This window comes from Myotis yumanensis, unplaced genomic scaffold (assembly GCF_028538775.1).
Source record: "Myotis yumanensis isolate MYYU_CA2020_CCGP unplaced genomic scaffold, mMyoYum1.0.hap1 SCAF_2, whole genome shotgun sequence".
Lineage (NCBI taxonomy): Eukaryota > Metazoa > Chordata > Mammalia > Chiroptera > Vespertilionidae > Myotis > Myotis yumanensis.
In genome coordinates, this window is record NW_027223753.1 from 95,799,391 (window position 1) to 95,825,557 (window position 26,167).

The 26,167-nt window shown below is 41.0% G+C and overlaps 1 pseudogene; it reads right to left on the reverse strand.

Annotated features, from left to right (window-relative positions):
• Positions 1-10,356: 10,356 nt before the first annotated feature.
• On the reverse strand, positions 10,357-11,927 carry LOC139002494 (major facilitator superfamily domain-containing protein 8-like; annotated as a pseudogene).
• Between the last annotated feature and the right edge of the window lie 14,240 nt (positions 11,928-26,167).

Consider the following 26,167-nt stretch of genomic DNA (forward strand, 5'->3'; position numbering starts at 1 on the left):
GGTGGAGGCTGGAATAGAGGAGAGCAGACTGAACCATACAGAGATTCGAGAAGAAGCCAAAAAGCTGCTTCTCGTGATGTTTTAAATTAGAAAAGTTGGAGACAGAATGAATCCATGTGTTTATGTATGTATGTTGGTATCCATTTATCTTTTTTTTTTTTTTTTTTTTTTTGGAAATCATAACAACCTAAAGTCCCTAGGTATGAGTCTGTATCTTCCTCTGAGTGTGGGGCCATCTGTATGAGGACAGTGGGGATGTCGAAATTGACTGCAGTGAGACAGCTTATTAACTTTCTATTAGTTTTGCATTCTTTCAGAGGCCGTGGGGAGCATGTGTTTACATTTGCCATTTCTAAAGAGAATATTATCTTAACAAGTATTTATAAGGATAAAGCTATCCATTATTCTACAATCCTAAGGGGTTTTACATTTAACATTTTCTCTGTTATATCCATATCAATACTTTTTCATGGTATTATTATTATTAATGTATCTCCAAAGATTTCATAGTTCAAAAAACTACACGTTGTACTGGTTCTCCATGTTTGTTAAGACTATTTTTTAGACTCAAGAGAGATGAGCTATTCAGTTGGTGCCCAGCGGTGCTCCCAGTACAGCAGAGACGGCCTGAACAATTGGCAGGGCCTCTTGCACCCAGTGCTGCCTTCCAGGCACCGGGAATCTTCAGGATGCAATGACGGGAAGGGAGGGCTGTTCACAGAGGTCTGGCTTGTGCTGTGGAGGTCTTGCTGGATTACTGCAGGACATTGCCTTGTCCTGTGTACTCAGCCTTCAAGTGACCATCTAAAATATTTAGTCAAGCCCTCAAAGAGATGCACTTGACTCTTGAGAGGAGGTTACAGGGAAGCCCAGGGTGCTGTGCTGCCCTGCCCTGCCCCTGCTTTACTATGTGGGGGCCCTGCCTGTGCTGGAGACTGACAGGCTCCAGGAGGGGCTCCAGGGAGAAGAGCTGGAGAGCAGCCCCTGCATACCTGAGGCTCCTGCTACACCTGCCTGGCTGTCACTGGGAAGCCCTGATCAGTCTCTGCTTTCCCGACACCAAGTCCACTCTGCACGGATGGATCTGCTCCTTGGCAGGTGTGTATGGGTCCTGACAGACCCGGCATGCTCACTGTCCCCCGGAAATCTCACTGCAGCATCCGGGCATGGCGCTGTCTTTTGAGGGCTGTGCTCCATGCTGTTGCTCTGTAATGCTGTTTCTCTTACCACTTTTTGTATCTCTTTTCCCTTCAAGGTCACACATTCTTTTCTTTTGGTTACAGCAAATACACTATTTAAATGGTGCTACATTCAAGACAATCACACTGTCCATTACATTGCCTGGATCAAGTTTTTAATCATAAACACTGTTGTGAAATTGAGAGGTGCTGAGAAGGGTGGGCTGTGATGCTGCTACTGATAGGATGTGAGTTAAGGACACATTCCAAGTCACCCCTTCTCTGGAGAGATTCACAGTGCCAGCATGTGAGGGCTGCAGTTCAGATGTGAACGTGCTGGGATGGTGACTCAGGCCTGTGTTGAGCCTGGAGGACCATGAGGACGTCAGAGCTGCCCATTCTCTACCTGAAGAATTTGGCAGGTCACTGGAGTTGTGACCATGTTAGCAACCTTTGGGGCAGAGTCTATGCCATTTGCCAGCTGTTGTCCTAGCTGAACAACTAATGAGGTCCACATGTTTTCTCTCATGACAGTGATCACATTTTATAGTGTCAGCAGGCAACTCAGTGACACATCTCTCATGAGCAGGGCTGCCCTCAGGATTTGGAAATCTGTGGGCGGGACAACTATATGTGGCAGTTTATAACATTAGTGCCAATTTTAAACACTTTTCCTGTTACTTCTATAAGCCAAAGATGTCCTTATTCCAAACCACCCAGCAGTGATTACTGTGAGAGTGATTTTGGAAGTTCACCACAAAGCCCGTCTACTAAAGTGTTTGTCCTATTTTATCATTTTTATTGTTAAGACAGTGGTTTTTCTGCAGTTGAATATAGTTTGGACTTTTAAAAAAATTGTCTGTTTAAAATTGTGATTCATTGGCAGAGTTTGAAGTCATTCTTCTCAGGCAATGGCTTTCAAAGTGCGAGCTCTGGGCCAGCATCATCTGCATCACCTTGAACATGTTTGAAATTCAAGTGTTCGAGCCCTACCCAAGAGCTAAAGAATTATAATTTTTGCATTGGAACCCAGAAATGTGTGTTTTCACAAGTTCTCCAGGGGGTTCTGATGCAAGCCAAAGTCTAAGCCCTACTGATCTAGAGGTGAAAAGTGTAGATAACAGAAAAATGATATACTAGCTATTCTGAATTTGTGATATATACATCTATATACACATATGTATATTTCTGTACATATATACACACATATATAGAAAAAAGAGACATAAGAAGAAACAAGGACAGGAGGGTAGCACTGGTATTTGATATACCTTTGGATGTAGTGAGTAAGCCTACGTTCTTAGAAAAATCAGAGCAGAAGTGTGTGAACCATAGTAGGAGTAAATTCCTGTAGGGCTTCATCATGGACAAAGGCCTGTGACAAAAGGAAATAGTTGTACAGAACAATCAATTATTAATAATAATTTAAAAATTGGGTTATTCTCGAAAAACCAAGATGGCAGCATAGGTAAACACCGGAAATTGCTGCCTAGCACAGCCACTTCAAAAAAACAACTAAAAGACAAAATGGACATCATCCAGAACCACAGGAAGGCTGGCTGAGTGGAAATTCTACAACTAGAAGGAAAGAGAAAAGCACACTGAGACTCAGAGGAGGTGTGGTGTGGAAGTAAAGTGCAGAGGTACGGAGGCGCGTGCGGAAAGGGCTGGCAACTGAGGACACTGTTGTCTTTTTCAATCAGGAGGGAGACACAAGCTCCCGACTGCTCTGAATTCCAGTTCCGGGTGAGTCTCTGGGGACCCAGACTTATATGGGGAGAAACTGGACTGTCTGGCAGCGGGCAGAACTCTAGGGCAACTTTCTCTCAGAAGCGCTTGCAGTGATTACCACAGAACAGTGAGACCCGGGCCCTCTTAGGGTAGGACTGAGGATCAGCCATAGCTGTTTGCTTCGACCTGTTGATTCTCTGAGACTCCGCCCCACCCAAGCTGTGTGCAGAGGCTTTTGCATATGAATGCCCTGGCCCTTTGCAATCTAAAATTACCTAACAAACTGCAGCTGGGTCTGAGAGACCCAGAACATCCAAAAGAAGGCCCAAGGCCCCACAGCAGCTTGCATTGCTTCACAGCTGGGCCTCATCTAGGCACCTCCAAACTCCAAACAAAGAAAAGGAATCTGCAGATCTCTCTGTAGCTCCTGCTGGGTAGCCTCAGGCAGAGGCTAAATTAGCACCTCCTTAGATCTAAGAGCCAGTGTACCCAGTGGTCAGAGTGGGACCATCCAGATTACAACTCCTCAGATCCATAAGGGACAAAATCAGGGGGCAGACTCAGTGAGCACCAAAGCCCCACTGAAGCAAGTCTTGCCCCAGAAGGGTGTTTCCAGGACAGAAGTTCTCCCACCATAGACACAGCTGATTCTCACAGACAATTGGCCTGGAGGTCAATTCCTCCCAGTGATACCTACAACAATCAAGGCTTAACCACAACAAGATTGTGCACAAAGCCCACAAAGGGGTTCACCAAGAGTGTCCACCTCAGGTAATTGGGGGGGAGGGGGGCTAGCCACTGGGCCCTATAGGACACCTAGACAGAAAGCCACTCTACCAACACAGGGAAGCAGCCAAAATGCGGAGACAAAGAAACAGGTCACAAATGACAGAAATGGAGGAAAGCAAACTACTGGATATAGAGTTCAAAACCACAGTTATAAGGTTTTTCAAGAATTTTCTAGAAACCACCGATAAATTTAGTGAGACCCTCCATAAATCTAGTGAGACCCTTGAGGATATGAAAAAGGGCCAACTAGAAATTAAGCATACACTGACTGAAATAAAGAATATTATACAGAGATCCAACAGCAGACTAGAGGATCCCAAGAATCAAGTCAAAGATTTGAAATACGAAGAAGCAAAAAACAATCAACCGGAAAAACAAAAAGAAAAAGAATCCAAAAATATGACGATAGTGTAAGGAGCCTCTGGGACAACTTCAAGCGTACCAACATCCGAATTATGGGGGTGCCAGAAGAAGAGAGAGAGCAAGATATTGAAAACCTATTTGAAGAAATAATGACAGAAAACTTCCCCTACCTGGTCAAAGAAATAGACTTACAAGTCCAGGAAGCGCAGAGAACCCCAAACAAAAGGAATCCAAAGAGGACCACACCAAGACACATCATGATTAAAATGCCAAGAGCAAAAGACAAAGAGAGTATCCTAAAAGCAGCAAGAGAAAGAAAGTCAGTTACCTACAAGGGAGTACCCATACGACTGTCGGCTGATTTCTCAACAGAAACTTTGCAGGCCAGAAGGGAGTGGCAAGAAATATTCAAAGTAATGAACAGCAAGAACCTACAACTAAGATTACTTTATCCAGCAAAGCTATCATTCAGAATTGAAGGTCAGATAAAGAGCTTCACAGATAAGGAAAAGCTAAAGGAGTTCATCACCACCAAACCAGTATTACATGAAATGCTGAAAGGTATTCTTTAAGAAGATAAATAATTTGATGAACAGAATAAACTGGTGAATATAATAGAATCAATACATAGAAAGGGAGTGGACTGACAATTCTCAGGGGGGAAGGGGTGTGGGGGGTGTGGGAAGAGACTGGACAAAAATCATGCACCTATGGATGAGGACAGTGGCAGGGGTAAGGGCAGAAGGTGGAGTGGGAACTGGGTGGAGGGGAGCTATGGGGGGAAAAAAGAGGAACAACTGTAATAATCTGAACAATAAAGATTTAATTAAAAAAATTAAAAATTGATTATAAACTTGTGGCTTTAACAAATGGGTGGTTCCATGTGGTGCCAGTAATGGGTTTGTCATGGGTAACTTCCTTCTTTGAGAATTTTATTTTTAAAGTCACTAAAGACACAGGAGTGGGGCTGCTTGAGTGGAAGGATGGCAGGAAGAGAAGTGGTCAGAGAGAAGGAGGGTGAGCCTCTGAGCGTGTCTGCTCATTTCTGTTTCAGGACACAAGGTGAATGTGCTGTGTTGTTCCCAGGTGTCTGGGGATGTTGACTGCAGCCTTCATATTTCACATGAGGGCCCCCTTTGGCGCTTTCTGTGACACAGAGATGAGTCTACCCTCCCACTCACATATTACTTTTTCAAACTCCTAAATCAACAGCTTTTGCTGACATCTTTGGCATTTTCTTTAAGGAGCATCTTGGCTTCATGTGGGGGTTGGTGGTTAATAATTGCTCACTCACTGGTGAAAAGCTTTTAAGAGAATACTTTACAAATGTACAGTTGATGATACAAGTCTCACCAGAGTTAGAATGTGCTGCTAGTCAGTTCCAGCAGCTGGAAGTTGAAAAGCAGGCCTCCAGATGTGCTTTCTGGGGGTAGTGTCGTAGTTATTCAGGATGCCCGAGGGGTTTAGGTAGTCAGTGTCTCTGGAGCTTATCCACTTATTGGTCCTTCAGGTAAACAGCTGTTGGTCTTGGTGAGATGCGTTAATTCATGAAATCATTCAGGTGCTCTGTGCCAGGTGCTTGCCGGGATCCTGCAGTGAGCGGCACAGAAGCCTGCATGTAGTCCAGCTGTCTTTGTGGGTCACAGCAGTAGACTAAGCTCTGCTTGTCCTGAAGGCTGTCCCAGGCAGTGCACTATTGTACTTTCCTACATGGGCTTAGGATTCATAAAGCAAGTACAAATAAGTTCCTGGTGCGGCAAGGCCTTGGAAAAGTTGTTAAACCTTCCTACATACACTTTCCTTATATGTACAATGGAGATAATAGCAGTACTAAGAACTGGAGTTATTATACTATTAAAAGAGATGATATATGTACAAACTCAACACTAAGTTTAGCATTTAGTAAGTCCTCAATATATATCAGGTATTATTATTTTTGGACACAAGCCTGGGGGACAGGGTGTAGATGAATTTGCAAATATTCACTATGACTATTAAAAGCAACAAAAATAGTACCATTATTTGTTTGTTTTTTTAATGTGCCAAAGACTGCAAATTTGGGCTCCTGTCAATAAGTGGCTTCTCTGAATTTTGAGAAGGCTCACTTATAGTTATGTAAATGCATACTAAGCTGAAAATAAAGGGTCACTGTTTAAAAATTGACAAATGTATATAATATATATAACAACTATCTGGCTCTGAATTACGCAATTCTGTTTGAAAGGGATGAGGGAGCTGTTGGTTGGTCCATTTTCTCTTAAGCTGAAAAGGTGAAAAATGTAAATAGCTAAAAAAAATGCAATGAGTTCCAAAGGTATGAAAATCCCTGTGGTTCAGTCCCCAAGTCCTTTCCCACTGAAGCAACTACATTGCCATTATTTTTTTTCTGTGTGTTTTCTTCTAGGAATAATCTGTGCATAAGCAAATTTATGCTAAATATTTATCCTTTCATTATTATGTACTAGAGGCCCGGTGCACAAAATTCGTGCACTGGAGGGTGGGTGTCCCTCAGCCTCGCCTGCACCCTCTCCAATCTGAGACCCCTCGGACATCCCTCTCACAACCCAGGACTGCTGACTCCCAACCACTCGCCTGCCTGCTTGCCTGATTGCCCCTAACCGCTTCTGCCTGCCAGCCTGATCACCCCCTAACCACTCCCCTGCCAGCCTGATCAACACCTAACTGCTCCCCTGCCTGCCTGATAACCCCCAACTGCCCTCCCCTGCTGGCCCAGTTGCCACCAACTGCCCTCCCCTGCAGGCCTGGTCACCCCCAACTGCCCTCCCCTGCAGGCCTGGTCACCCCCAACTGCCCTCCCCTGCAGGCCTGGTCATCCCCAACTGCCCTCCCCTGCTGGCCTGATCACCCCCAACTGCCCTCCCCTGCAGGCTATCTTGTGGCGGCCATCTTGTGACCACATGGGGGCGTCCATCTTGTGCGAGGCTGTGACGGTCAGTTCGCATATCACCTCTTTATTATATAGGATTTTTAATTGTGGTAAGATACACATAACATAAAACTTGTCACCTTAATCCTTTTTAAGTGTACCTACTAGTAGTGTGAAGTATATTCACATTGTTGTGTACCCATCACCAGAATTTTTTCATTTTGCAAAACTGAAACTCTACCTACCAGCAGTGAGATTTCCTATTGCTCCACATCCTTGACAGCATTTGGTATTGTCAGTGCTTTGGATTTTAGCCATTCTAATAGGTGTGTATCGTTACCTTATTGCTTTAGTCTATAATGCTCTAGTGACATTTTCATATGCTTATTTGTCATCTATATATCTTCTTTGGTGAGGTGTCTAATCAGTCTTTGTTTATTTTTTAAATTGGGTGTTTGTTTGTTTTTACTGTTGATTTTTAAGAGCTCTGTCTATTTTGGATACCAGTTCTTTCTCAGACGTTTGCTTTGCAAAGATTTTTTTCCAGTCTGTGGCTTGTCTTTTCATTCTCTTAATGGTGTTTTTCACAGATCAGAAGTTTTTAATTTTAATTAAGTCCAACTTATCATTTTTGTTTCATGGATCGTATTTTGTTGTATACAAGAAATAATTGCCAAACACAAAGTCATTTGAATTTTCTCCTGTTATCTACTAGGAGTTTTAAACATTTGTGTTTTACATATAGGACTGTGATTGATTTTGAATTAATTATTAGAAAATGTCAAAGGTCTGTATAGATTTATTTTTTTACATGTGGGTGTCCAGTTGCTCTAGCACTGTTAAACATTTTTAATTAAATTTATTGGGGTGGCCCAGCCAGCATGGCTCAGTGGATGAGCGTCAACCTATGAACTAGGAGGCCACTAATCCTCATGGAAATGCAAATAAAAACCACAACAAAGTATTATCTCACACCTGTTCCTGTGTACCTGTGTGCATGTGCGCATGCATGTGTATAAAATGGAATATTACTCAGCCATAGAAAGGAGAGCCTGCCATTTTTAATGACATGGATGGACCCTGAGGGCACTATACTAAGTACAATATCACTGTATGTGGATCTAAAAGAGCAGAGAGTGTAATGATAGCTGCCAGGGCCTGTGGAATGGAGAAAATGTGGAGATGCTGGTTGAAGATTACACACTTCCTGACATAAGATCAATAAGTCCTGGGGATCTAAGGTACAACAGCATGGTGATTATAGCCAATATTACTGCATTGTACACTTAAATGTTGCTAAGGGAGTAGCTCTTAAATATCTCACCACAAAAAAGGAACAGTAATTATGTGATGTAATGGAGGTATTAGCTAATGCTATGGTGTAATCATTTTACAATATATAAGTATACCAAATAAACATGTTGTATACCCTAACCTTACACAATATTACATGTCAATTATATCTCAAGAAGCTGGGAACAAGCAAACAAAAGACACAAGGAGAAGATATCCATCTACAAGCCAAGGAGAGAGGCCTCAGAAGAAACCAACCCCCCTGACACCTTGATCTTGGATATCTAACCTCCAGAACTGTGAGCCTTACATTTCTGTTATTCAAGTCAAAAAAAAAAAAAAAAAAAAAAAAAAAAGCACCACTAATTTAGTAGAAAGTGCAGATTATAGTGTTTACTCTCAGATTTGAAAATATTTATAAATTAGGGTAGAAATATTTTAACTTTTTGTTGATAGTATTGATTTTCCATCTACATAGTTCTGTACTAGTTCCTTTTATCAGCATTCAACTTATGTGGAGAAGGAAATGTATACATAGAGACCATACACTCAAGTAAACTCAGCAAACTGTTAGATTAAAGCCATTTTGCCTCAAATATTTATGTATTAGCCTGTCTAGTTTGGGGCTGCCACAGCCCATTCAAATGTAAAATTCTGCAGATCTGCATAGGTATGCAGACAGTCTGAAAACCATTCTGTCTACCTTGCCACCACTAAGAGATGGGAAAAGTAAATAAAGTGATGGTTTTTTCTCCCGAACTGAAGGGTGTTGAAAATGCCAATAAGTATAATAAGCAGTTTGCTGTTCTGTCTATGTGCACAATAACACACACCTGGCTAATGTTTCTAAAGTGAAATATTTATTAGCACTTGAAAGAAACAAGGCGTTGTCCCAACTAAAGGTAGTGAAATCCATCTTAATCTCTTAATCCTCTTTATTGCCCAAATACTAGCATTATTCATACTCATCTATTAACTAAGGGGTTACTTAGCGAGATAACATGGGAACTGTAGTATCGAAATAACTTAAAAGAGGTGAGGTAGGATGACAGGCATGGTAAGTGGAAAATTTAAGGCTCACAATATTTATTTCATAAGGAAATTTGATAGTAATAGAAGATGCTTTTTTCCCCCTCACCTGAGGATATTGTCCATTGTTTTCCAGAGAGAACGGAAGGCAAGAAGTGAGGAAGGGAGGGATGGAGGGAGGGAGAGAGAGAGGGAGAGAGAGAGAGAGAGAAACATTGATGTGAGAGAGACACAGGGACTGGTTGCCCCCCTCACTCTCCTCGACCGGGGGCGGGGAGCAAATCAGCAACCCAGGAAGGTGCCCTTGATTGGGAATCAAACCTGAGCTCCTTTGGTGCCAGGGTCAATGCTCTAACAATAGAGCCATACTAGTCAGGGCAGAAAATGCATTTTTAAATAAATAAAAAGTAGTTATCCTCAAATAAATGCAATTCGATTTAGGTAAACAATTTCTTTATTTTTAATATATTTTATTGATTTTTTTACAGAGAGGAAGGAAGAGGGATACAGAGTTAGAAACATCGATGAAAGAGGAACATCGATCAGCTGCCTCTTGCACACCCCCTACTGGGGATATGCCCGCAACTCAGGTATATGCCCTTGACCGAAATCGAACCCAGGACCCTTCAGTCTGCAGGCTGACGCTCTATCCACTGAGCCAAACCGGTTTCGGCTAGGTAAACAATTTCTGTAATGTAATTCTGTTACAGGAATTCTTACAGAACTCACCTATGGTTTCATTGCAGATATTTTCTTGTTATTTTAAATGACATCTCTGCAGTTTGAATTAAGAATACAATTCACATCATGCATTCACTCATGAGTGCATGCAACCCCCCCCCCCCAAAATGTAGAATGAAGAACATATCTTTTTTGAGATAAAGAAATTATGATCCAGAATGGTTTTACATTATCTTACTATTCACAGAATTCCCTGTGTTTTTCAATATATGCTCTTGCTATTTAAAATATATGATATCCGAAGCCTGACTTTTAGAAACTGACCCATAGCAATTGTCTAGCAGAGCCTTCATAACATAAAGGAAATCCCACACAGCAAGCACACCCCAGTGTTAGTTAGCTGGGTTACGCTTGATTCCTTCCATGCCTTAGAGAAAAAGCAATGAGTCTTTGTAAACCACTCCCAGGAAAGTGATGGTGAGCACCACTTATCCACACACCAGGCTGACTGCCCATCGTGGGCCCCAGCGAGTACACACTTGGCTGATGTACACAGGTTCAAGGATCCGAGATGCACTTACGGAAGCTGTTAACCAGCCCATGTACACACTCTGAGGTTTTGGTCCCAGAATTTTTGAATATAATGTATATGACAATGTGGGATGGATAGCCTATCCCAATTAGCACAGCCGATGTGAGGAACTGGGCCAGATGGATCATGGGGATGTAGAGGCACCCAGCCTGTTCAATTGGGCAATCAGTTGGTCCTTCACTGCGATCTTCTCTTGGAGACCTCCAAAGAGTAACAATCATTTCCCCAAATGTGTTCTTAGGGATTCAATTGTTATGTAAATCTTCCCACTGTATTTTGGGAAAGTGATTTCCCCAAGGTAACAAGCTGAGGAAGCCAACCCAATGAGTCCTCCCAGTAGAATAGCACACTAGCTAGTCTTTTGGAAAGTAATTTAATCTCCATGAAAATAATAACTGCCTCCACTCCAACAGCAGCAAGTATATTCCATCACATAGCACAGCCTGTTCTCGAGTCCAGGCATACATATCTATTATTAATGGAGTAAGGATGGTTTCCAAAAGAGCAAAGATAGGACCATGGAAAACAGAACATTGGTAGTTCCAACAGCAACTTGATCATTATGTCCCTGGGGAACATGAACTTCATCTGTACTTGCTTCTTCAAAATTAATATCTTTACACTGCTGTCCTGAGTCATCCACACTATATTCTTTTACTATAGTAAGATTCAGAAAAATATTTAAAATTCCCAGGAAGGTGCCAAGTAAAACTGATGCTGTATCCGTGTTTATCTGCAGCTTTACAGTCTTCATGCCATGCCGTTTTCTCCAATGAGTGTGAAACAGTTCTGAAAACTGGACCTGGAATAAAACTTAGTACTTGGACATGCACTTGTGTTTGCCATGGAATTTGTTCTTTCCTGAATGGAAGTAGCACCAGCAATACGTGATCTAATAACTGCTATATTTCCTGCTCTGAATCCCACTAATTCATTAGCAACCAATATGTACTATTTATGATGAGAAGCTAAGACATGGACATACAGATAGAGGCAGTTGGCTGCCACTGAAATGAAGGTGGACACAATGAGACATTCTTTTCTTGATCAATAATTAGGCCACAAATCAAATGTAGGTAAAGTTACCATTTTGCCAAAACGAAATTAAACAATAAACCAGCCCCCAAAGAACTCGCATTAGAGGTTTGATCAACCTTTTAGAGATATGGCCACATTGACATTATCACAATAGAAAATCCTACACTTCATCAGCTCTTCAACTGCTCCTCAGTTTCTATAATACCCCATTTTCTCCAGGTCTCTCGAGAAAGGCCATCAGCTTCCACTACTGTCCTGGCACTCCTTGCCTTGCCCAGTATTACTAATGCCAATAAAGTGGTCATTACCAGGGGTGCAGGAGGGTGAGGGCGGCTTCCTCCCACATCTGCTCCTAGGGTTTTGTTATCAGCAAATAATGACAGTTTCACATCTCATTTTCAATTGGGATGCCTTTTATTTCTTTTTCTTGCCTGATTGCTTTGACTACATCTTCCATTACTATGTTGAATAAAAGTGGTGAGAGTGGACATCCTCATCTTATTCCCAATTTTAGAGGAAAAGTTTTCAGGTTTTCACCACTGAACTTGATATTAGCTGAGAGTTTGTCATATATAGCTTTTATTATGTTGAGGTACTTTCCTTCTATACTCATTTTATTGAATTTTTTAAATGTATATTTTTTATTGTTGATAGTATTACAGATATCTCCCATTTATCCCCATCCTCCCAGTCCCTACCCACCCCCACCCAGGTCTTCACCAGCCTATTGCCTATGTCCATGGGTTACGCATATAAGTATATAAGTTCTTTGGTTTATCTATTCTCATCTCTCCAACCTCACATCAAGGTATGTCAGTCTGTTTCATGCCTCCATGCTTCCGGTCTTATTTTATTGGTCAATTCATCTTGTTCATTAGATTCCACAAATAAGTGAAAGCATGTGATATTTGTCTTTCTCAGATTGGCTTATTTCACTTAACATAATAATCTCCAGGTCCAACCATGCTCTCTCAAAGGGTAAGAGATACTTCTTTTTTGCAACTGTATAGTATTCCATTGTGTAAATGTACCACAGTTATTTTATCCATTCGTCCACTGATGGACACTTGGGCTGTTTCCAGATCTTGGCTATTGTAAATAATGCTGTTATGAACATAAAGTTGCATATATTTTTTTCTGATTGGTGTCTCATGATTCTTAGGTGACATTCCCAAAAGTGAAGTCACTGGTACTGTTTTGCTCTTAATTCAGCAGGTTAATAAGTAGAGGCCTTTCTTTTGCTTTCCAGTAGATGGTGCTATAGGGCAAGTTTCTGTTTACTTTACTGGTACCTCTGGGATCTCAGTGGGCAGTGTTGCCTTGGTCATGGAATATGCCCTGTATTCTCTAAGGTGGTGGGCTTCCTCTCCGTGTCTGTGTTTCCTCTGTCTCGGGTCCTATTCCTGTGGTGGGATGTGGCATGTGATGGGGCTTCAGGTTTGTACGTTTTCAGAGCTGCTTCTCTGTAACCAGAGACCGCCTGCTGTTCTGTGATATCCCGACACCTCTGCTGCCTCTACTGGGTTCTACCCTGAGTATTGGGTAAAGTGGGGGTGGGGGGTGGGAGAGGCCACTTCTTGAGTATGTGGCTTTGCTTTCTTGCTAACATTGGCTGCTGCTAGTCCACAGCAGCCACACCACTGTGCTGTGTGTCTGCCTGTCACCAGCTATACCTGCAGTGGCTACTTAGGCCAGAATGTTTGGTCTGTGCCACCTACCCTCAGTTGCTGTGTAAGGGCTGCAGCCCAACTCCTACATTGCTACCATGTCAGCTTGGCCAGCAGTAGGCACTGGACTGAATCTGCAGACTTCATCTCTGTTTACCCCCATTCTGCTTATTTTGATATGCTTACCTTCAGATGTCTCGATGCATGGATCTCTCAGATATGTTTGTGTGTTGAGAAAGGCATCCTTGTTGAACTGTAGTTATCTGAGTTGTAACTTTAAGGGTGGAAGTAAAGTGGTCTTCTTATTCTGCTATGATGCCGATTTCACTCTTCACCGTTTATTAAAAATACTCTGCTTTCTCCATTTAATTGCCTTTGCTTCTTTGTCAAACTTGACTATATTTGCCTGGGTCTATTTCTGGGCTCTCTATTATGTTTCATTGTTCTAATTGTCTATCCTTTCATCAATACTATACTGTCTTGATTACTACTGTATGTAGCTTCATAGGAAGTCTTCAAGTTGAATACTGTCAGTCCTCTTACTTTGTTCTTTTCTTTTAATATTGCATTGGTTGTTTTGGGTCTTATGCCTTTCCAAATAAACTTTAGAATCAATTTGTTGATATCCCTAAGTAAGTTGCTCTGATATTGATTGAGATTGCATTGAATATATAGATCCAGTTGGGAAGAACTGACATTTTAACAATACTGAGTCTTCCTATCACTGCACATAGAATTTCTCTCCATTTAGATTTTCTTTGATTTCTTTGTCAGAGTTTTGTAGTTTTTCTCATATAAAGTTTGGATACATTTGTTGGTTTATAACTATTTCATTATTTTTTGTGTTAATATAAATAGTGTTTTAATATAAAATTCCAATTGTTTGTCATTGTTTTAAAAGAAAACAGTTGACATTTTTGTGTATTAACCTTATATTCTATAAGGTTGTAAATTGTTTATTAGTTGCAGAAGTTTTTTGTGAATTATTTGGGATTTTCTATATAGACAATTATGTCATCTTAAAAATATGTTTCTTTCTCAATCAGTATACTTTTAATTTCCTTTTCTTGTTTTATTATATAGCTAGAGCAGTACAGTATTCAAAAGGAGTCATGAGAGAGGACATCTTGGCCTTGTTTCTGATTTTTAGTAGGAAAATACAAAGTTTCTCACCATTAAGTATAAGTTTAGCAGTAGGTTTTTGTAGATGTTCTTTATCAAGGTGGGAAAACTTCCCTCTATTTCTAGTTTGCTGAGAGTTTTAGTCATGAATGAGTATTGGATTTCATCAAATGCTTTTTCTATATGTATTAAATGATAACATGATCCTAGGCCTCCAGCTGTCTTTACATTACTGATCTTCAGTTTAATTCCATTGTGGTCTGATTGCATGTTTGTGTGATTTCTATTCTTTTAATTCATTGCAGTGTACTTTATAGCTCATAATGTGATCTATCTTTGTATACGGTCCATGTGAGCTTGAAGTTAATAATGCGAATATTTTTCAGTAGATGGAGTTACACATATGTTGATATATACGTGATTTGATATGTATGCTATTTTGTTGTATTGACAGCAAGCTTCAAAACTTCCTATGTCAAATTTTCTGAAGGTGTTAACATCATAGATATTTTTACACTTAAAAATGTCGAATTTCGTGCCAAAAAAAGTGCATTTGCAGGAAGTTTTAATTCATTACTTTATTTTGAAGAAAAGTGCTGCTGAAAGTTATTGTATACTTTGGGAAGCTTATGGTGAACATGCTCTAGCTCAAGATACTTGTGAACCCTGGTTTAAATGCTTTAAAAGTGATGATTTCGATGTGAAAGACAAAGAACATCCAGGTCAACCGAAAAAGTTTGAAGACCAACAATTACAAGCATTATTAGATGAAGATGCATGTCAAACTCAAAAACAGCTTGCAAAAGATTAAACGTTGCTCAGCAAACAATTTCTGATCGTTTACAAGCAATGGGTAAGATTTTAAAGGAAGGAAAGTAGGTGCCACATCAACTGAACGAAAAACAAATGGAAAACCGAAAAAGTCATCAGTAAAATGTTGCTTCAACAGCACGAAAAAAAGTCTTTTTTGCATCGAATTGTGACTGGTGATGAAAAGTGGATTTATTTGAAGAATTCCAAATGCACAAAATCATGGGTTGATCCAGGTCAACCACGAACATCGACTGCAAGGCCAAATCGCTTCGGAAATAAGACAATGCTCTGCGTTTGGTGGGATCAGGAAGGTGTGGTGTATTATGAGCTTCTAAAACCAGGTGAAACCATTAATACTGATTGCTACTGACAACAAATAATCAATTTGAACCACGTTTTGATCGTGAAATGACCAGAATGTGCCAGAAGACACAGCAAAGTAATTTTGCTTCATGATAACTCACCACCACACACTTCAAAACCAGTTAAAGACACGTTAAAAGATCTTGCCTGGGAAATATGAACCCACCCGCTGTATTCACCAGACCTTGCTCCTTCAGATTAGCACTTGTTGCGATCGATGGCACACACATTTTCTGAACAGCACTTCAAAATGTACAAAGAAGTGGAAAATTGGGTCTCTGAATGTTTTTCCTCAAAACAAGAAAAGTTCTATTGGGACGGTATCCACCAATTATCTGAAAGATGGGGGAAATGTGTAGCTAGCGATGGACATTACTTTGAATAAAGCACTTTTGATGTTTCTCTTGAAATTATCATGTTTTCTTTGTTTACAAAATCCGCATTATTAACTGGTACACCTGGTATGTATTCTGCAGTTGTTAGGTGAAGTAGTCTACAGGTGTCCATTAAATCTTCCATCACTGATGGTGCAGTTCAGTTGTACTGTGTTCTCTGCCTGCTGCATTGGTCACCTACTGAGAGAAGTGTATGGAAGCCTCCCACTCTGAGAGTGGTTTGTCTATTTCTTTTTACAGTTATATGTTTGCCTCATGTATTTTGACACTATTTTTGGGCACATACACACTAGTGGTTGTTATATGTTCTTATAGAATTGGCCCTTAATTATTCTGTAATTCCTCTCCTCTGAAATCTGCTTTCTATGAAATGAATACAGCTACTCCAGGTCTTTAGAAATTGTTATTAGTTTCAAATATTTCTTTTCTTCCTCTCTCTTCTCTTTCTCCTCCTCTTCCTCCTTTTCCTCCTCCTCCTCCTTCTCCTCCTCCTCCTCCTCCTCTTCCTCCCTGTCCTCCACCTTCTCCTCTCCCTCCCTCCGCCTCCTCCTCCCTCCCTTCTGCCTTCCCTCCCTCTCCCTCTCTTTTTCCTTCTCCCTCTCTCCCTCTCTCTTCCTCCTTCGGGTATTTCCATTTTGTGTACATTACATCTTTTGTAATGGTACCACAGTTCTGGCATATTCTGTTCTATCATTTTCATTATGTTTCTCTCTGCATTTCAGTGTTAGAAATTTCTATCAACATTCTTCAAGCTCACTGATTTTTTTCCTGGGCTGTGTTTTGTTTACTGATGAGCTCTTCAAAGGCATTTTTCATTGAAGTTACAGTGTCTTTTAATTCTACTATTTCCTTTTGAATTTTTCTTAGTTTCCATCTCTTTGCTTGCATTGCCCATCTTTTCTTGAATGTTGCCCACTTTTTCCATATGAGTCCTTAGCATATGAATGATAGTTGTTTTAAATTCCTAGTCATATAATTTAAACATCTCTAACACATCTGGGTCTGGTCTGGTACCAGCTCTATCTCTTTGAACTGTGTTTTATCTTTTTAATATGCCTTGTAATTTTTTGTTGAAAGCTGCCATGATGCACTGGGAAGAGAAACTGGTTCTAGCTTCAATGTTGTGTTTATGCTCCTGGTCTTCTCTCCAGTGAGCTGTGAGCCTCTGTACCTGCCTGTCTATCTCTCCAGTTTCAGGGGCAGCAGTTTTCCCTGTGATAACAGCTGTCTGATGGCTCTAAGAAAAGTTATTGATTTGCAGTTGTTTCAGCTTTTTCTTTTTTGCGAGGACAGGGGTAATGACTTCCAAACTCTTTACATGCCAGAACAGAAACTGGAAGTCCTCCACCTAATGCTGCAGTTTTAATGAGATGAATAAACAACTTTTATTATCTGAATTGGTACTTAGAACATTCTCTCGAATTCACCTGCCATTTGCTGGTACAGGCTCTTCTCACTGGGACAGAGGAAAGTGGCTGAGGAGCTGATGCACAGAAATACATGGTTTACAGACAAAGAAGGACCTGGAGATATACTGAGATTTTGAAGTAATAATTACTCCATATAAAATGGAGCATTTGATCCTAGAGACCAGAACTTCCTTGACTTGCTTTTGATTTTGAGGAAAAGGAAAAGACAGGGAATCAACTTTAATATACTTTTTGAAAGTATGGAATTTAGACTTGAACATTCTACAGGTGAGTAAGGTTGGACTACTGTAAAGTGAAAAGCAGTGTGACCACTTCTGTAGTCTTGGCAGTGAATATTGGTAAAATAAGGCATAAAATTGCATGGTAATCAAGGTAAAAAGGTATTTCGTTTACTTATAATTTAAATTTAATTTTGACTAGATGATGCTTACACATGGTGCCAAGTTATAAAAGAACAAAATCACTTGATAAAATGTTTCTTTGCCACTTGTGTTCCCTATCACCGCAGCCTGGAGCCACCCTCACACACCTGTGTGTATTGTGGGCTTATGCCCCACCTTTATGAAAATGGTAGTATCCTGACATACTATTCTATATCTTGCTTTTCCCACTTAAGAATAAATCTTGGAGGTAAGTATAGATTTTCAGAAAAAAAGAATACACTACACAAAAAATATCCACATGCCAATCTCAAAACATTAAAATTGTATAAAAATGGGTGTTTTTTTTTGTGATGAAAGAAATGCAGTAAGTGACAAAGACCTGTTGGAAACCCTCGGCTGGGTTTTACACCGATGTTGTGCATCTCTCCCAGCTTCACACACTTCCTGATTGAACATGTGGCCTGTACCTCCTTGAGTTTTGTAAACTCATGATTTGACAGCTCCTTTATTATATTTTATAGAATTAGCCCTGCTCTTCTCATAGGTAAGTCTAACAGATCTTGATTATATTTGAAGTGAATCAGAAAGATTTTAATATTTTTTTCTTGAAAAGATCTGTCTTCCAGAGCGGGGACTTGATCACTAGACGAGGTCCTATAGGATGCTGCTGAATTAAAGGGACCTCTCAGACCCATAGCAGCCCCATGGACAATGTGGACCTCATCCCTCTGCCAGGAACTGAAAAACAGGATTAAAATCCCACCTGAACTCCATATTGCACATGCTGGGATATGTGCTTTGCTTCTGGCTCCATACAGTGTTTTTCAACCTTCCTAATGCTGTGACCCTTTAATACAGTTCCTCATGTTGTGGTGACCCCCGACCATAAAATTATTTTCGTTGCTACTTAATAACTGTAATTTTGCTACTATTATGAATCGTAATTTAAATATCTGATTTGCAGGATGTATTTTCATTGTTCGGGACCCACAGGTTGAGAACCGCTGCTGAAAATAATGATGGGTACACATCACAAAGCTACACATCTTTGCCGAGGTTGGGCATGTGACTGAGGAGGAGAAAGTCAACCTAGATATTGTTAATTCTAGGAAGAGGAGATGAGCAGCATAAGCTGATTGCTCCATGCTGGGTGGGCTCCCACTCTGACCTCAGTACTGCTTGGTGCCTTCGTTGGTTTCCTAACTCTGGCAGGTGAAAGAGGTACCATGCTGTGCTTCAGTAACGGTTGGTTTGGAAAGATACCTGGGTTATTTTGAGATTAACTTTGCCTATTGTGTATCCTTGGAGGAGAATGTGCAGCTGAGACTGGGATTGTATCAATTGGGCTGAACACTTAGATAGTGACATTTATAACAAGCTCTCAGATGAAGCCCACACTCAGGGTTAGAGATCACCCTGAGTAGCAAGGCTCTAAATTAAATCTAAACAAAAATTGTCCTTTATTTCCTGTTTTCTTAAATCGTTCTTTTCCCCACTTATGTACCTGCTTTAGAGACTGCTCCAAATCAGGACATTAAGAATGTGTCCATTTTGATTGAAAGACTGTTTTGTATTCCATGGCATAGGTTTCCTTTGTTATTTAACCAGTTTCCTGTTGATGGACATTTAGGTAGTTTCTCATCTTCGTTCTCACTAGTCAGGCTGTGTGTGTTCACATGTGTGTTGCATGTATGTATGAAAAGAAGGATTATAGGGGCTGACTTGTATACTGAAAATTATGATTATTTTAATTAGTGGTGATACCAAAGATGACACTTTTTGACAGGTTGGTTTTATTTTTGACTCAGATTGAGCTGGCAGTCACCTGAAACCCTGTCAGTTTTGCACGTGCTATTATTTAGCCACATTATCTTTTCCATCTTGTTCTTGTGCAATTGTTTTTCTGAAATCTAAGTGTGAGATTGATTTACACAGGCTGTTAAATTCCATTTGCTAGCTTCAGTCTATCATTCTCACCTGTTAAGATAATTTTGGTTGTTGACTTTGTCATCTAATATTTTCCCCAACTCTTCTAGGTTTATACTATCTTTACATCAGATAATCATGCTATATCCATCCATCCATTCCATACATCCATCCATTGATATGTTGATGAGTGACTATATATTGAGAACTGTACCATATGCTAGACACTTTTCTAGCTCTAGGGATACAGTGGTGAACAAACCCGAAAAAATCTCTGTTCTCCTGGAGCTTTCATTAAAGTAGGGAAGACAGACACTAAGCAAAGACAAATAAGTTGCATGTATGGTATGGTAATGATAAGTGCCAAGGAGAAAAATAAAGCAGGCAAGAGATATGGGAAGAGAGGGAGGGATGTTTTGCACATTTAGATAGGCTGGCCAGAGAAAAGGTGACATTTCAGCAGAGATAGGAAGGAAAATGTGGTGCAAAGGAATTTTTTGACCTGTTGCTAGAGACTTTCCTGCAACTTGATGTTAATCCATTCACTGGCACCTTTGGGGCAAAGCTGGCTAATCCACTGAAACTTGCATTCCCCTATTCGGTTCTTAAAGACATATTGAGACCGATTAAATTCTGGACTTTTAGCATACATGGGGCTCCCTGATCTTGGCTTGTCACACTGTGACCCATGGGCCACGTGTTTGATGTGAAAGATTATTTTTCCTTCATCAACTTGGAGTAGCTCTCAGTGATTGGCAAGAGCCACGATCCAGTGGAGATGGCTGCTGTGGGCAGAGGAGTGAGACAGGATGGCCCATGGGCCATTTCTACCCTGGTGGGCCTCATCTATAAAGCACAAGTGAAAAGGCTAAATTCTCTTGACAATATTGTGAGAAATTAAACTTTTTCCTCAGTAGACTTTGGCAAATATAATTCTAAATAGCAAACCATGCCATTGGCACCATCATTTCAGTCCAAACCCAAAGTCTGCCCCTTTGATGCCATCTCTCCACTCAGGTTCTTTGTGCACACTATTTCTGCAGGGCTGGAGCTGTCGGAAGACCCGGGCCCTGTGCTGTCAGGCAGCTCTGTCCAGGTGTGCTGCTGTTATCTCCAGACTTACCTGCAGGCTGCAGTGTTGCCATGGTTATCCCTTTATCTACATAAGGCGGAGTTTTCCAGGTGTACAAACAGGTTGAATGGAGGATTCAAACCGACACTGAATTCATATAGGAGACAAAGAAAGCATACGAGGTTAGCCATGTACTTCAAGAATAAAGGTAAATCCGAGTGCTTTCATTAGGGCCCCAAAATGTCTATAACTAAGCTTACCTCCTGCCTTCTCTGGCCTCAGTTTCTTTATCTGTAACATCAGTTGACTAAACTAGATGATTTCTAAAGCTAGATCTCTAGCCCTAAAATCCAGGTTCTATGAATTCATTTAGTTAAGTAACCAGGGCAGCAATAATTTAGGAGCCTGGTTTCATAAATATTTAGCCTGTTGAAAAATGGGACCCATGAGGACAGTGGTTCAAGGAGAAGCTGAGATAGGACTGAAAACCAAGGAGGCCCAGGGGGAGGTCGGGTCTCAGTTGGTGAGCTGTGGCCAGTGTGGTCAGGAGGGCACACCTGTGACTCCTGGAGATTGAACACAGTGGCAACGACAAGCACAGCAGCAGGAACAGAAAACCCTCACCAGGTCTGTGCTCTGCAGCAAACTCTTTGACACAGTGGCCCCCCCCCCCCCCCACATATCTCCACTCTCCTTCCCAACCCCACTGACACTCTCACAGTAGAAAATGTGCAAGAAATGTGTCCTTTCTGGAGAGCAAACGCGGACAACATTAGAGTGCCTCCGTGGTCAGAATGGCCCTTTGTTCTACTTCTTAATGACTAATTGCCATGCTATGAAGAGGGTTATGCAACCCTGGCAGAGCTGGGCCCTCATGCCAGAACTGCTGGAAGTGTGTAATTTTCAGAAAGCTGTGACTGCGGCCTTGACGTTGCGTAAGAAGCAATTACCGAATCCAGCCTAGGCTTGCTTCTTAGTACAGGCTTTCGGCTCTTACCCCCAGTGGCTTTACATGCTTGTTAATGTTTAAACTGTGGCGGAGTAGTAGAATCTTCTGTAAGCTCCAGTTGTGTTTGCAGAGTTCAGTGTGGGGCTGGGAGCAGCACAGGCAGGGGAGGAGCAGGGACAAAGGGAGTTCAGTATGGGGCTGGGTGCAACAGAGGCAGGGAGGAGCAGGGTAAAGGTAGAGGTCTCCTCTGTTTTTCTGAGAGGATTTTGTCCTTCTGCTGGCCCTTTGGTAGGTCTAAAATTTTATTCTTTTCCATAGAAAAGTTAAAGAAAAAGACCTCTGAAAGTCAATTTTTAAAAACGTTCATCAAAAAATTCTCTGCAATAACCCATTATCTTTTAAAATAGACCTCAAATATGACTTTAATTTATAAAAATAAGTGACAAGAAATTTCATGTAGTTTCTGGTCAGCTACTGGAACCTTAAGGGGAAGAGAAAAGCTAGTTTATCTGGGCAAACCTGGCATATGCTAGTGACAGAGACACTGTTCTCACAGGGCTCAGACTCTGGCCAGAGCTGCTCCCCCTCAGAACCCTGATGGGTTCCCTGCCCTTTGGAAAGAAAGCCTCTTGACCGCTACATGTCTGTCTCCTCTCTGCAGAATGAGGGCACATTCTCTGCCATCTGTGTACTTTTGTGGCACCTATCACTGTGAGGTCTAGGCACGGAGACAAAAACATCAGGCAAAATTCACATGTATGTCCTATGGGAGGAAGTACCGTCTGGCTTCCTGGAGCCCACTTGGCTCACACTGACTGCCCGAGGACTTTATCCCAAGTTGGTCTACAAAGACCCCGAAAAAGCATAGACAAGTCCAGCAGTATGGTGCTTTCTTGTTCTCATTTATAAAAGAAGTAACAAGGTAGTGTTTGAGAATTTGGTAAAAAGTTTTAAAATGTGCTAATATCTGTCTTCTCTCAAAGGTAAAACGATCATCTGCTCAAAAGAATGAGAAATGGTTTCTTCTTTCCCTTCCCTGTCCACCTCTCCCATGCTCATTCCTGTTATGTCCTCCCACTCTATTCTTTCTTTCTCTTTTGTTTTCTTTCCTTTTTAGTAAACTATACTTGTTTAAGTTGTAAGGTAATGCACATTAATGGTAAAAAAATATTTTTCTAAATAAAATAAAAATATATAAGGTGAGAGAATAAAATATTTTATCTACACCACCATCTCTCCAGTTTCATCCGCTACCTAGAGGAACTCTACAATTTAAGCATTTCTTAAAATCTTCCTAGAAGTTTCCTGTGCATGTATAGGCATTTCTACACATGGATGTATCTGTAAAGATATTTCATGTGAGTGGGTCCATAGTCCATGCATTGCAGTACAGCTCACTTCCCCTCATCACATAACAGACACCTTTCCATAGTAGCACAGAGACCCACCCATTCTCTTCATAACTGCTTAGCAGTCTGTTGTGTGGTGGTACTCGAATTAATTTAACAAGTTCCTTAAATTGGTACAAGGTTTATCCAGTTTGAGGGACCACAAACAATGCAGCTACACACGTGCTAGTGCACATGAACATTTTACACAGTTGAGCGAGCACACCCTTAGGATAAATTCTTAGCAGCATAATTGCTGGGTCAAAGGGCATTTGCACTTTACATTTTAATAAATATTGCCAAATTGCCCTGCAAAACAACCCCATTAACAGTGTATGAACAGCCTATTTCCTCAAAACCTCATGAACTTCATGTTCTATCAAGCTTAAATCTTTGCCAATAGGCAACAAATGGCAAGTCATTATTGTTTTAATTCATATTTTAATTATAAAAAATTGAACATTTTCACAAGTGTATGAACTCTTTTCATTTTTTATGGAAACTATCTGGTTTTGACTACTATCATTTCTATTCAGTTTTTAGTAATTTAAAAATTTATTTATAAAAGGTGTTTTCTTTTAATCATTTGTCTTTATTTATCAAATAGGAAGGTCATAAATGCATTCCCTGTTTGTCTACTTTTTAAGTTTACAATATTTGTGCAGTCAAATTTATTTGCTTTTCTTGGAGAGCATTGAAGGCTTGCACCATCCTATATAATAAAAGAGAAACATATAAATTGACTGTCCCTTTGCTACACTCACCAGCCAATCAGGAGTGAATATGCAAATTAACCCAACAAAAATGGTGGGCTAATTTGCATTCACAACACACCGGGCGGAGAGCAGAAGCAGGAGAGCTGGAGGCTTGGGGGGATGTGGCAGAGTGAGAGGCTGTGGGATGGAGACAGAGCAGGAAGGGAAAACCTAGAGCACGGGAGCACCAGGAATTCTGGGAATAGTAGTTATGGTGGCAGCCCCAGGAATGAAAGCAGAGGCCCAGAGCATGGGGAGCACCAGGAATGCTGGGAATCATAGTTCTGGTGGCAGACGAATCTCCTAGACACTAGAGCAAAGTGAGCCTGGAGCAAGTTACTGTTGCGGTGGGGGACGGAGGGAAAGCAAAGGTGAGAGACATAAGTAAAATCAGAGTGTCTAGGAAAAATTAAAGGGAAGGTATCTTGAAACTTCCAGAAAATCTCCACCAATGAAGCAAAGAAAAAAAAAGCCTCTATTATTCTGTGAGCAACAAAACAAACTGGGTTGGGGATCTCAGACAATTCACTCATATGATTGCAAAGACAGACAGAAACTCCCGGATTGGAGAGAGCTCCCCTGAGGGCTCCCAGATTGGAGAGGATGCAGGTCAGGCTGAGGGACCCATCCCCAGTGCACGAATCTTCGTGCACTGGGCCCCTAGTGTCTAGATCAGGGGTCCTCAAACTACGGCCCGTGGGCCACATGCAAATACAAATATTGTATTTGTTCCCGTTTTGTTTTTTTACTTCAAAATAAGATATGTGCAGTGTGCATAGGAATTTGTTCATAGTTTTTTTTTAAACTATAGTCCGGCCCTCCAACGGTCTGAGGGACAGTGAACTGGCCCCCTGTTTAAAAAGTTTGAGGACTGCCCTAACTGGTTTGGCTCAGTGGATAGAGCATCGGCCTGCGGACTCAAGGGTCCCAGATTTGATTCTGGTCAAGGGCATGTACCTTGGTTGTGGGCACATCCCCAGTGGGGAGTGTGCAGGAGGCAGCTGATTGATGTTTCTCTCTCATTGATGTTTCTAACTCTCTATCCCTCTCCCTTCCTCTCTGTAAAAAATCAATAATATATATATATATTTAAAAAAAAAAGTTTGAGGACCCCTGGTCTAGATAAACCCTGAATATTCAAAGAAGACCAAAAACTAGTCTATGCTTTCTTCTAGCACTCATATGGGTTTTCTTTATGCTTGTCAATCTTTGTTATTTTAGACATTTACTTTGTTGTATGGAGTGAGGTAGGGATTCAGTTTGAGGAGATTCTATGGGCTCTATGTGGCTTTGCAAATCATCCTATCAGCTATAGCAAGCGACATGCTGCCAAGTAGAGGCTTTGTGCTCCCTTAGAAATAAAAGATTCAGACAGGCTATTTTTATTATTGTTGTTATTCTATACCTGAGGATATGTTTTTATATTTTAGAGAGGGAGGAGGGGACGGAGGGACAGACAGAAAGAGAGAGAGAAAGGGAGAGAGAGAAAGAGAGCAAGAAAGAGAGAGAGAGAGAGAAAGAGAGAGAGAGAGAGAGAGAGAGAGAGAGAGAGAGAGAAACATCATTTGGTTGCAGACACTACCAATTGGGGATGGACCGACAACCTAGGTATGTGCCCTGGCTGGGAATCGAACTATCTGGCAACCTTTTGGTGCATGGGACAATGATCCAAGCAACAGCCATACTGGCCAAGGCCAAACAGACAGGCTTTCTGAAGAGTCTGGGCAGGAATTTGCCTTTTTCTCTTTACTTTTTGTATAAAAAATTCTGCCCTTCTCCACTCAGGTGAATACGTGGCTGTGCTTTGGAGGAGGCTTCAGAGTAAAGTAGAAGATGACAAGAAGATTGAGAGAAAAGTGGAAAATTGAGAGATTCTGGTGGGAAAAGAGAAATACAAATTTAAAGTAAGATTATTCGCCTGTGTGCATCAACCATGGGGCTAATAGGGCATGTTGCTACTTGAACAGTGTGAGCAGTGAAGACAGACTCAGATGAGTTCTGTTTACCTTCCTTCCTTTAGCTCTGCTCATGAAGAAAAGAAGGAATACACAACTATTTGTTATTCTCATTTTAACAGTATTTCTGGAGTGAATTTTCTTGTTTAACAGGTGAAAATTCTTATGGGACAGTACAAAGATCTCATTCATTATATTCACCAGTTTTCAATGTTTCTCCAATGGTTCATAAATATGTGGAATATGTTTCCTTTAAAAACCAATAAGTTAATTGTGCAATCAGTAACATTAGAGGTTTATATTTCCTGGCATGAGTGATATGACATACATATTGGCAAAGACCTACATGACTTTGACTTGCAACATAA